At 31.5% G+C, this 13,525-nt stretch overlaps 1 protein-coding gene across 3 annotated transcripts in view; it reads right to left on the minus strand.

Annotated features, from left to right (window-relative positions):
- Positions 1-13,525, minus strand: part of LOC124954506 — a 41,985-nt gene that overhangs the window by 27,176 nt on the left and 1,284 nt on the right. The window contains exon 2 of one of the 3 annotated variants that reach the window (XM_047507546.1): positions 7,050-7,255. The exons of 1 other annotated variant lie outside the window; for it this stretch is intronic. The gene's annotated coding sequence lies outside the window, so the exon portion shown is untranslated. Of the gene's footprint in view, positions 1-7,030; positions 7,256-13,525 lie in introns of all 3 variants that reach the window. One more of the 3 variants, XM_047507545.1, reaches the window with a different exon arrangement.

The raw sequence follows: 13,525 nt of genomic DNA on the forward strand, positions 1-13,525 counted from the left end.
TTTTCAAATGCTGTTTAGAATTTTATATTAGTAAAAAAATGAAGAAAAAATGTTTCGTTAATCTGATAGCTAAAGTAACTCGATATCACGTAAATTTCGTATCCGCCAAGGAAGAGGGAAGAATAGAATAATACGAAAGAGTTAATGATATTCATTTCAATATATAAGAGTTTCTTATTGTTAGTTAGTTTTGGTTATTCAACGACTCGAATTACATCGTTACATTTGCCTTACTAGATATCCGATCGATTGGCTCGCTCATTCGCTCGTCGTATAATTTATCATAATACTGTGAGATTTTCAATTACCGTTTCTTATTTTGTACGGCTTTGTGTAATAACGCTATCGTATAAAACATGAACAAAGAGAAAAACGAAAAAGTGCGATCGATCCTATCGCTCGAATACCATAATATATTATATAACGGAGAAATCATTTTTAATCGAGCAATAGACGGGACCACACTCTCGATCGCTACGTGTATGGAATTATCTTCCTGAAGTAAAAAGAAACTGTCTGTTGTAAGCATCCCAATAGAAATTCTAATTCGTTTCTATGAACTGCGTTTAGATTTTTATTACGCTCAAGCATCCATACATTTGCATAAGTACGTTTTAGAAAAGAATTCAATTAGATTACATCATTTTTCTCAAATTGAACCTTTTTCTTTTTCTCTTTTTCTTTCCTTTCCTTTTTTTTCCTTTTTCTTTTTTTTTTTTTTTTTTTATTTCTTTTTTCTCGCGTCTTCTTTCCTTCATTATTTATCTTTTTATATTTTTATTTATTTATTTATTTATTATTCCCTTTTTTCTTCTTTTAATATTTTTATAAAACTATCGCGATATAAATTCAAAATTATATGAGACAACAAATTTTATTTTGTATCATCTACTTTACGTGAAAATTATATGAAATATTTAAAACTTTGTTTAGAGGATAAAATGTTATTCCTTCATTAGAATAAATCAAAATAGAAATTTTACGTCTGTGTTTCGTAAGAGATAAAAATAATATAGATATTACGTTTTTTCCCCCTCTCTCTCTCTCTCTCTCTCTCTCTCTCTTTCTCTCTTTTTTCCTCTTTCTCACTTCGGTCATTTCATAAAATACACGATAGATTAATATTACAAAAGTGTGGAGATTACGAGGCGAAGTTATTTCTCGACGGTCTTCTAAAGTCATTCGACTCTGAACTGGCAATATAGCATAATGATCAACGCCCAAGTACCGCATTCTGCATTCAGCTACGCGCAAGTGTATGCGAGAGGCTTGACGGACGTGGAATTTAATTTAATAGCCATAAACGGTCGCGCGAGTGAGCGACACCGGCGACTTTGTGAAATGAAAGTGCGGCCTGTCGTTGAATGAACGAGAGAGAGGGTAAATGAAGGAAAAAAAGATATGGATAAAAGGAGTGAGAAAGAGAAAGAAAGAGAGAGAGAGAGAGGGGCGGAAAAGAAAGAATGAGAGAGAGAGAGAGAGAGAGAAAACGACCTTGTGGACAAGTCTAACATGGTTAGGCGCGGCCGCTTGGAAGATCATTTCGATTTCTTTTGAATAATGTACCTACACCTCGATTATTCTGACTTGAGAGAGAGAGAGAGAGAAAGAGCAATAGAAAATGAGATAGAAAGATAAAAGTGTGATCACTTTCAAGATCAAAAACCATGCCTCTCCCTTCATTTCTTTTTTCTTTCTTTTTTTCTATCTTCTCGGTTACGTATCAAACAAGATTTCCCCCCCCTTTTTTTCTTTTTTTCTTTTTTTTTTCCAAATCTCTACACCGGATAAATCTTTCTTATGTCATCATAAAAAAAAAGAAAAAAAAAAGAAAAAAGAAAAGCACAATTTGAGACGATAAAGGAAGAAAAGGAAAAAGGGGTTTCTAGATAAGTTAAGATAAGAATTCGATTTTGAAACAGTCCTCGTCATGGTTGAAATCACGAAATGAAAAATAAAACGTTTAGGACCAGACTTGTATCTAAGGATTCTTAAGTTCCGTTCTCTTTCTTTTTTTTCTTTTTTTTTTTTTTCAGATGTCATCTATTTGTTTCGAAGCACCGTTCATCTACATACTTCAGAAATATTCCTTCCTGTTCATAGAACGAACGTTCGTAATATTTATTTATGGTCGCAGCTGGCATAACCGATTTTGTTATAGATTTTTTTTTTTTTTTGGATTTGATAGATCTCAAAACGGTAATAATAAAATAAGAAGAATATGATGGAAGCTAGGTCGTACTACTCGTTAGTACGACTTTGAAATATAACATTGATTTCTTCATAACGGTTTCATCTTTCCTCATCCGTGTCCTTTCGTGTTTCACGGAAGTGTTGTTCTCTTTATCTTTTTTAATCTTGTTTCGATTATCCAGTCCACTTAGGATGGATAACACGAAGGTCATCGTCTCTAGGCGTTCCACCATTGAAAGTGAAACTGTTATTCGTGGTTCAGTAAAAATCTTAAGTATCCTTTCAATTCCGTGGACTGACCTTTCCCTCTCTTTGATGGTGGTCGCCATTCGAAAAACAGATGTCCATATTGGTGTGCTTAATCCAATGTTCTTTGTCGTTCAAGAGGAAAAGAAAATGAAAAAAAAAAAAAAAAGAAAAGAAAAGAAAAAGAAAAAAAAAACATTCCTCACTTCCAGTCTTACTTAATTTTTCTAATTATATACAGGATGTTTACAATAGAATTGCTCGATTTTTTTTCTTTCTTTCTTTTTTCTCTTTTTTTTTTTTTTCTTTTTTTATTTCGAAAACAAACACGATCATTGAAGTTATAAGACATCCTGTACATTAGATTTATATTAAATGATAAAAGTATTATTTAGCATGTCATAAAATATACCACATATTATCAGGATCGATATTTTATTGTGCATCGTAGAGGAATACATTTACGTAAATCGTAGTATCCACGGATGAGTCTGGTATAACTACATGAACGAATCGAAGCAGTCGGAAGTAATTAACATAACATCGATGTCCATTGTTCATCGTCGAAACCGGATCTCCTTCTCGACATTACTATATTCAGTAAAGAACAACAACAACGTTTGTGAGTATTGTAGAACAATTGAGTTTGTTTCTCGAGTTCGATTCTTATGTTTCTTTGGAAATTTAATTGACAACGTGTCGGAAGAGAAATAATAATATTAATAATCATAATTATAATCGATTGGAACGATTAGAAAGGGTAATAAAAGCAAAAGAGATAGATTTGTTCTTTCAGGAAATGTGTTAGCAATACGATAAATAGTGTGTGTGTGTGTGTGTGTGTATATATATATATATATATGTATGTGTGTACGCCGATACATAGATCATTACGAAACAATATAGAAACGTTGCGAAATGAGCCAAGTGAAACGTTAAAGTTTATATATATATATATATATATATATATATATATATATATATATATAATTTTGATTATAACAAGGTAATTAATTCGTCAAATTAATTCTCTATCTCGGGCGTGACTTAATTAAGACGAATAGTTAATTCAATGGTAAATTAGTTCCTTTTGGCGTGTCTTACGTGAATCCTCTTCGAAGCAAAGAACTTAACGAATAGCTGTGTTCGACGAAGCGTGAATTATGGAAGTATCGAATCGAAAGGTTCTCGATGAAGAAATATCGATACACGAGGTCGTACGCGATCGGATCGAGTTATAGGAAGGAGGCACAAGTGCTTTTGATGTTTCGAATTTATATACGACGATATTATTGCCTATATAGGAAGAACAACAAACGACATCCGTCGTTCTTTCTCACTTTTCGAAGGAAGTAGAAAGTTTCAAGGATTGAAACTTCGTATCTGTTACATTCTTACTTTTATTTATGTATATATATATATATATATATATATATATATGTACACACACACACGCATACAACTACAGATATACGTGATTTCACGGTATCGATCGTACGTTATAATATTAAAGAAATAATTATACAGAGAGGATCGCGAGATTTCACGAATTCCCAATTAAGATTTCTCCTTGAGAAAATATTTTTAATATGTTCTTCCGCCTTTCTTGGTTTCGTTCTTTCTCCGATTCTTCCTTTTTTATTTTTCTTTTTTCTTTTCTTACTCTCAAATTCGATATAGAAAATGAAAAATTTAATATGTAATAGTATACCTATCGAAGCAGATAAAAAATCAGCTATGGCGAATAAATTAATTAAAAAGAAAAAAAAAAAAGAAAAGAAAAAAGGAAAAAAGAAAAGAAAAAAAAAAAGAAAAAAAAGAAAAAGGAAAAAAAAGGAAAATTCTCTACTGAGAAATGCTAAAATTGGAGATTGAATTCTCGGGGCAATGGAACGAAACTGTAATGCTAGCTCCGTTGTTAAGGGAGCTGCATACCTGAAGTCGATCGGAGATTGCCTGTAAGTGAAAGTGTCGCTGGTCGAGTTGGTCATACGTTTAGATATATCCGTACAAATTTATACGTAGAAATATATACGTACGTGCCAGTCTTGTGCAATTCAATCGACTATTGCACTTAATGATCAAATTCTTAATTACAATGATAATAATCATACGACATGTTATAATAATTCAAATATGAATTAATCAAGACGATTCATACGAAGTAATTCATCGACGTAGATATTTCAATATTTTATTGAGAAATTAATTTTTATAGACGTGGTAAATTATCGATCCGCAATATTACAAAATAATATCGTTGACAAATTAATACGTAAAATCCTTTTCATCTCACTTATCGTATCAATTAATTTTCAAATCATGAAAATATATATATATATATATATATGCGTGTTTGTATGTGTGTGTGAATGTATATATTGCCCAAGAGTGCTGATACATAGATAGGAAAAAGCTACTTGGAAATCTGTAGACTGCAGCAGATCTGGCCATACCAGGCTTCCGATCGTATGTACATGTATATGTAGATACATGCGTACATAGACTATCGATATATCGAGTATTTCTATTCCTGTTTTCACGTTCCAACGTCCAAAGGATAGATATCGTGTGTCTCGGATATACAACGCCAAGAAAATCATTGGTAGAATGTAGAAAACGTATATATGTAGGTATGTATATATATATATATATATGTATATGTATATTGTTATATAGATAAATGCAAGTATCTCGTGCCTACGATGCAAGACGTTAAGCCGATGGTGTATCGATGATGATCGTCTTGAGAACAGGACTCTGATGATCTAACGTTTATTCGATACAGGATTACTTGAAGATCTTTTATATATGCATATATGTATATATATATATATATATATACGAGTATCTATATAAGATTCCATACTTCCTACGATAGGAACGATACCTACCAGTCTTAAATAAGAAATAATAACGATAGCTGGATAAGCTAGTGCTCCTTTTTAAGAGAGTATTTAGTGTAAAAGAAATTTTACTTCCATCGTTTTTTATTTACTTTTTCTTTTTTCCTTATCTTTTCTGTGCCACTTTTTTTTTCTTTTCTCTTTTTTTTTTTTTTTTTTGTTCCAACGATTTTCTCGACAAAACTTCGATAAGGTGTGAGGAAAAAGAGACAAAAGAAGAGAAAGAGAGGAGGGAAATTTCACGATCACTTTTCAACGATTTTCTTTTTTTTTTACTTTTTCTTATTTTTTTTTAATTTTTTTTTATTACCCGTTATAAATGGATCGTGAAGAATGTTGAAGGTACAAGAACTTGTCCAATGAACGATTCTACTCTATGAGATGTCTACTTATCGTCGTGAATATGCGGGTAATAACGGTTATTCGGTAGCTCGTTCCTGGAAGAGTTACGGTTAGTCTGTCAATTTTAGAGTAGGCCAAGAAAATGATCGTGGGATCTTTGAAGATTCTCGACGAATGTATAAACATATTTTTATATATTAAAATATTATCTAGGGTATTTGATAAAAAAGAAAAAAAAGATTCATACTTTTATCTAATTTTTTATTAAAAAAAAAAAAAAAAAAAAAAAAATAGAAAAAAAGAAAAAAAATTATTTCTACGTGTTAGAACGACGTAGATCGAAATTCGAAATGAAATCTTTAGAATAAAAATCTTGTTGTCCTGTAAAAGGATAAATAAGACTTTCTTATCGGTCTCTTGGTAGCCGGTTTATAAGTGTAAAGAAACTTATGAGAGAAAGAGATACTTTCGATCGAGTTTGTCGAACGAACGAGTGAGCTTACAGTCGCGGAGAAAGTTCCCGTGGCGGCCTTAAAGGAATCTCCGTGGCATCGTCAAGGACGACTTCGTCGACACAACCACAAACGATTCCTGTCCACGGAAAGGTTAACATGATTAGTTCGATCGACCGACCGAGTAATCGACTATTTCATTTCATTTAGATTGTGATTAAAAGTACCTCCGATACATATACATTATACATATATATATATATAGGAAGAGAGAGAGAGAGAGAGAGAGAGATTTAACTAGTCTGTTTATAATTGACTCATTCGTGTCATTTATGTGTTATCTACGTATATGCTTCTGATTTAAGCGTTCGATCGTATCCGTCACTGAAAGCGGAAGACAAAGTCATCAAAGCGTGTTAGAGGACAAATGAATAGTCGAAACGCATTGACACGCTTATTCCATTCACGATAATTAGATTTACGATGGGGAAAATTTAAATAGTTTCGAATGAAAGGGAGGGAAGAAAAAAAAAAAAAAAGAAAGAAAGAAAGGAACAAAAAGAATTCTTTATAATTAGGTTAACGAGGAGAAATTCGGATAAGTGGGAAAAATGTAAAATTAAAAAAAAAAAAAAAAAAAAAAAAAAAAAAAAGAAAAAGGAAACTTTAAAGACATCATACCGAAATTATTTCATATATTTAAATTCTTATCTATGTTATCTATGTAATTGGCAATAATGATTAGTAGCGATGAAGTTTAAAAAGATATTGATAATTAGATCTTCGAATGTTAAGTTAATGTTAAGCAATGAATAAAATTATGAAAAATAAAAAGAAGAAATAGCGAGTACTATGTTATAGTAGTTCATACATTTGGTGAAAGCTAAATACCGTCTTAAGGACAACTTGCCAATATCATCAAGGCCGTTTTTCTTCGAGTCTTTCCAAGATTTCTTCTTCTTCGTCTTCTTCGTTTTTTTCTTCTTCTACTTCGTTTTCTTCTCCTTCATTTTCGTCGTCGTCGTCGTCGTCGTCGTTGTCTTCGAGCGGTTAACCTAATTAACGATTTCCGTGTGATCTGGCGCGATTGCGCGATCATCCGTGTTGCATCGTGATCTACGAAACATGCCGGCAAAAGGAAACACGAAAGAGTAGAAAGGCGAAAGAAAAAGGAGGATGCATGAAGACGTATAGTATATATGTACATAACGGTCGAGTCGCGAATATTTCGACCCCAATTAATTGGACACTTTGAGATCGTTACAGAATGATGAAGTATTATCTTCTCGTCTTATTCTGTATCATTTAATTAATAATATTAATTTACAATAATTTTATTTATTTATTTATTTATTTATTTCTTTTTTTTTTATAGATGAATAATTTCAGATCATTTTTTAATTGTAATTTTAAATCGTAAATCATTATAATCGATAAAATCATATATCGATCGTTTAACGTTATTTAAAATAAAGAAACTACGTTTGTCAATTAACTTGAAAGAAATTTTCTAAATTTTAACGTGCTAAGGGAACAAGTTAAAGAATTATTTATATCTAATTATTTATTATTAATAAAAATATTGTTGTCAGTATTAATGACAGCTGTTGAGAGCTAAGGATTGATCAATATGATATATCAAATTGACTATAACAAATTCTAAAGGATATTGGATTCGAAACGAATAAAAAGAGGAATGTCGAAGACACTAGGACACATACCAATCGTGTTACTTTACCATAACGGATTTAGCAATGTAATAGAACGAATCTAACTGTCCAGCGCCATTTCGAGAACGGTGAACGTCCGTTCGTTGGCTGGCTGGCTGGTTGTAACGCGATAAGTGTCGTTTATTTGTTGTCAAACTATCGTAGCAGGAAGTTCTTTCGGAATTCGAACTGTCTCGGTAGTATTAAAGAAACTGGGCCAGATTGGAGTCTGTGGTTGCCGAACGCGAAAGTTGGGAAATCGATGCTTCCAACCAGTGTGAGAGAGAAAGAGTGTGTTGAGAGGGGAAGAGGGACAAAGAGAGAGAGAGAGAGAGAGAGAGAGAGAACTTTCGTCAGATTCTCTCCATTCCTTTAAACGACGTACTCTCTCGGATTCTTTTTTCTTTTCTCTCTTTTCTTCTTATTTTTTTTTCCTTTTCTTTTTTTTTTTTTTTTTTCATCAACTTTGTCCGGGAAATTTACATGCTTGCTTTCCATCAATACCTAATCGTTTCAACCTCGAAATCTTAAGGTAAGAGTAACAACGTGAGTGCTTTCAAAAGGAAATCATTCCTAGATGGATAAAGAGAAAGAGAAATTTTAACAGAGACGATAAACAAGTAGTTTGTTTTTCTTTTTCTTCATTCTCAATAAGCTGACTTTTTTACGGCCAAATTCGACCATAATCACCTACTCCGTCACTCGAAAGAGTTTATTTTCTCGTGCGTAATTTTTTTTTGTTGTTCTTCCTTTCCTCTTTTTATTCCTTTCCTTTCTTTTTTTCTTTTTTCCTTTTTCTTTTTTTCCTTTTTTTTTCTTTTTTCTTTTTTCTTTTTTTTTTTTTTTCTTCTTTCAAGGCAAAAGTCTCTTTACAGTAATGTACGTGAAACCGGTCCGAATCGAAATCGATGAAACGGTGAACGGATTAAGTGATTACTATCATTAAAGTCATAGTCTGTCGAAGATTGTCTTATGACAAAGTAACTATTATAGCGAGCAATAAACCAAACCTTTATATCTATCGAAAATACCACATACTTATTATATAGAATACATCGTCGAAAGTAGCGATACCAGGCGTCTCTAGAAACTCAAATGAAAGCTGCTGCTTACCGTCGATGCAGACGCGTAAGAAGTGAATCTCACGTTTTACGGTGTATCTCTACTACTCGTGGACATTTATATCATCAGCTGGCAAGAGAGAAATAAAGAGAGAGAAAGAAAGAGAGAGAGAGAGAGAGAGAGAGAGAGAGAGAGAAAGAGAGAAAGAGAAAGATATTAAGACTGGTTTTTTCACAGCTTAGAAATCCCGGGAGAGTTAGCAGAGAATGAATCGATCGATCTCGATCTTACTGATATTCTCTCTCTCTCTCTCTCTCTCTCTCTCTCTCTCTCTCTCTCTCTCTCTTTTTCTCTTTTAAGATTGAGGCGAAAGGAGACACCTGTGTGACCACATTTGTGCACACGCGTGACCATTTCTGTGGATCATCGTAAAGAAAATATGTATATGTGTGTGTGTGTGAGTGTGTGAAAAAAAAGAGAGAGAGAGACAGTGAGAAGAATCCTTTAAAGATCACGAATATGAATGATTTAGAAGATGAGATCAGTATAGATTGAAATTTTTTTTATTTATTATTTTCTTTTCTTTTTTTCTCTCTCTCTTTTTTTTTTTTTTTTTCTCATTGAGCCCACATTCACTGAACAATTTTTCTTAGAGAAATATCGTTCAAAGAAATATCGACGAAATACAAGAGAAAGGCACGACGAATGACCCAAATAAAAGTCTCTCTCTCTCTCTCTCTCTCTCTCTTTCTTTTGAAGTTGGTATCCGCAAGGAAGAGAGTGCTGACAAGCTCGTGGCCGTGAGCAAGGAAAAAGTCCTGTTATGTTGGTACCGATATGTTAATTCAAAAGTAATAAGGTATTTAGCGAGGCCTCCTTCTCGATCCGGTCCCTTGAAGGTAACGAGGTAACTCGACGATGACTCGGTCAGGTGTGCCAGACGAATTTTAAATGGTGAAAGTTTAAAGAGAAGTCGATAGATTTGTTATCAAATAGTCGTGAAAATTCAATCGATCGATCGATATTTTGTTACTCGCGAGGAATAACTTGTGTTACAAGTCATTTCGAAATTTTCCATTTCTCCTTTTCTCTTTTTTTCTTTTTTCTTTTTTTTTTTTTGGAATTGAGAGAATAAAAAAAAATAAAAAGGAAAGAAAGCAAGAAAGAAAAAGGAAGGAAGAAAGACGAAGTGAAAAAGAAATCCAATTAAAAATGATAATAATCACAATCTCGAATAGCTTATATTTATTTTCTTGATCCTTAAAGATTGTTTACAAGTTATGTGTCTCGTGGCAGTACGGACCCACAAAGTTCTCTTGGGCCCCACGATGCGTGCATGCATCTATAGCCGGTTCGACTGCATTTCACAACGGCGGTGGTATACATACACGCATATACACACAACACAAACACACACACACACACACACACGTGCAGATATATATATATATATATATACACAAATAAGTGAGTGGAGGAATACAGACGAATATACATGCAAACGAGGAGCCAACGTGGCCCGTTGCAAGCTCCTACACGACAATCTCTAAGCGTTCGTCGTGTCAAGTATTACTAATACACTCTTATTTCGATTCCTATCCACTTCTGTGAGACCTCAAATGTAAAAGCGCATGAAAACGATTGGCTTGCCTCGAGAATTAGAGAGAGAAAGAGAGAGAGAGAGAGAAATACGAATCACGATTTTGTGTCGAGTTTCATCCTGTTAGAGAATTTAAAACATTTTGAAAGATTTAAATCAATTTTAATATTAATAATTTCACTTTTCTTCTTAATTGTTTCATGGTTATTTTATTTTTTTTCATATTAATTGTCTCATTAATTAGTCCATTTTTTGATATTTAAAATTTATTTGATTTAGAAAAACGAGCAGAGAATCGATTTAAACTATCGTACTTTTTACACAATTCTGTTCTTTTTATTTATTTATTTATTTATTTATCTATTATTTACTTTTACAAAATGACACCATAAAGAGAGGCACCATTGCTATACGTTAATAAATGCGACGACGTGATTAACATATCGATGTTATTCTCTCTTTGAAAAATATATACGAAAAGATGTACGAGCTTGTCGTTGTTACTTAAGTCCCTGGATACTTAAAAGGCGTTTAAAATTCTACCATGAATTCACTCACCCGCACATATGAACGTTTCTACGTGGTAGAAACGTCTAGTGTTTTCTCTGCTTTGCTTTTACCCCAACAGGATTCAAAGAAGCTACGTCCGTTCCCTTTTGGCCTTCCTTCCCGGACACGCTTGGAATCACAATTTCAAATATTCTTCTAACCGATCATATACGTCTATTATGTCTTTTTCGTTGTTTTATTATACCTAACAAATTTTTCTTTTTTTACCCTTAAAAATAAAATTTTACAATACTATTTCTGATATCTAACTTACATTTTTATTAACGGCGATAATACAACTATGAACATAATTTTATTAATCATTCAAAAGTCTAAATAAATCGTCAATGTACAATTAAAAAGACAATAATTATTTTAGAATTTTATTTTAAAAAGAAAAGAAGAACGAAATTGTAAGAATAGTTGCGTTCTTTGCTAAAAATGTTTTTTTTTTTTTTTTTTTTTTTTTTTTTTTTTAAAGAAAAGAAAAAAAGAAAAGACTGTAGAATTCAATTCGATAATAAGCTAAAATGATAGAAATAAAGTAGTGCTGATTAGGATAAAGGAAGAAAAAAAAAAAAAAAGGGAAAAGAAAAGAAAAAAGGAAAGGTAGAAAATTGTAGAATAAAAATGCTGGCGTAGAATCAAAATCAAGACTTTGTGTATTGGTGATTGCGCAATGTCACTTCTTCCATATGGTGATAATGTTAGACGAAAGCAGCCACGACGGAAACTCATCCGAAAGATATCATCGACTTTTCTTGATCTTATAATCTTCTACTTGAGACTCGTTAACGACAAAAAAAAAAAAAATAAAAAAGAAAGAATAAACATAAGATTGTATCACTTTATAATTTTACGGGAGTGTATGTTGCTTACACAGCAAGTAATTGCACTATTTATGAATCAGCCTAAGTAGAGCTTTTCAGTCGGGCATTCAAATCACCGGTCAGTGCTCTTAACAAAATTTCTCGTTCTTTTATTATTATTTAAAAGCAAAAAAAAAAAAGAAAAAAAAATCGAACATTTTCATTGCAATGAAAAAAAGGAATGATAACGGGGGGGAAAAAAAAAAAGAAAAATAACAAAATATCATACGAAAAAAAAAAAAATTGGAAATAAATTAATTAAACTGTTCATTGTTATTTGGAAAGTCATAGGCATTTAAATTATTAATTTTAACAGATGTTAATGGCGCTATTATGAGTTTCTTCAGATATTTCATATTTATTAGAAACAAAAATTAAATAAAAATTAAATAAATAGTGCTAGTTTGCATTATTTATTGCGAACATAATTAAAATATAATTATTATATTATTTTTAATTTATTATAAATAATAATATTTATATAATGTTACGTTGTAACTAAGATGTAAGATCTATGAATTTCGTGTATATGAATACTCTATTCATCTGTGAAATATTTTGAAAGAATTTCAAGATCGTGAGTTCTTCGGAATTGGGTAATTAGCCTTGGAGACTTTTCAGGACTAGAAAAAATACTCTATGTGCTTGGGCTCAATTCTAAAGGAAACTAAATTCTAAAGAACAACTTTTCGAATATTTTAAAACGTATTGGAAAGGAGAAATCCTTTGTAGAAACGTGTCAATGGTCAAATTACCAAACATTTGGGATAAGTTTCTTGGACGAGACGTTAATCAAATCTCTCACCATAAAATACGGAGAAATTCGTGAAGAACATCGTTCATCTTGAAAATTTTATTACCATTTTATATCCCTTTATTTTTCTAATTAATATCTATTAGATTGTAGCTACAAATTAACTAATGAGAGATTTTCTAATGACTTTGCATTTAAGATATCGTATCAACCTCATTAAAAGTCTGTACGTGTAATAAGGATTTTTTTGATTTTCACGTTTAACTCAAAATATCATACTTGTAACAAATTAGTACAAAATTAATACATTATTAACAGCGTATTAATTAGATACACGTTAGATGGATATAATTTTTACAAATAGGGATTTGATATTGAATCGTTTGTTTAATATCGAATTTTATGTTTCTTTACGCATATGTATATATGAAATGTGTATTTCGAAAAATACATTGAAAAAATGAATCACTGAGGATTAACTTCTACATCTAACGTGGAAAAAGGTCAAGCGCTTTCACGATAGACAATTAAAATAACAGAATTAGTTTTATTTTGAGAATTATGAAAATAAAACAATCGAAAAAAATATAGACTAGGAGTATCGAATTAAAAGTAGAGAAAAATGAAATGAAAGGAAATAATGAAGTCACTATTTGTGATAGATCATAGATCATAACATAATGATGTAATACGTATATTTTTTATTAAAAAAAAAAAAAAGAAAAAAAAAAGAAAAAAAGAAAAAAAGAAAAAACGAAATTGGATCAAATTGATTGTGTACTTATTTGCATTTCAATTTAAAAAAAGAAACAAAGAAAAATAAAATTTATAAAATGATACAAT

This window comes from Vespa velutina, chromosome 15 (assembly GCF_912470025.1).
Source record: "Vespa velutina chromosome 15, iVesVel2.1, whole genome shotgun sequence".
Classification (NCBI taxonomy): Eukaryota; Metazoa; Arthropoda; class Insecta; order Hymenoptera; family Vespidae; genus Vespa; species Vespa velutina.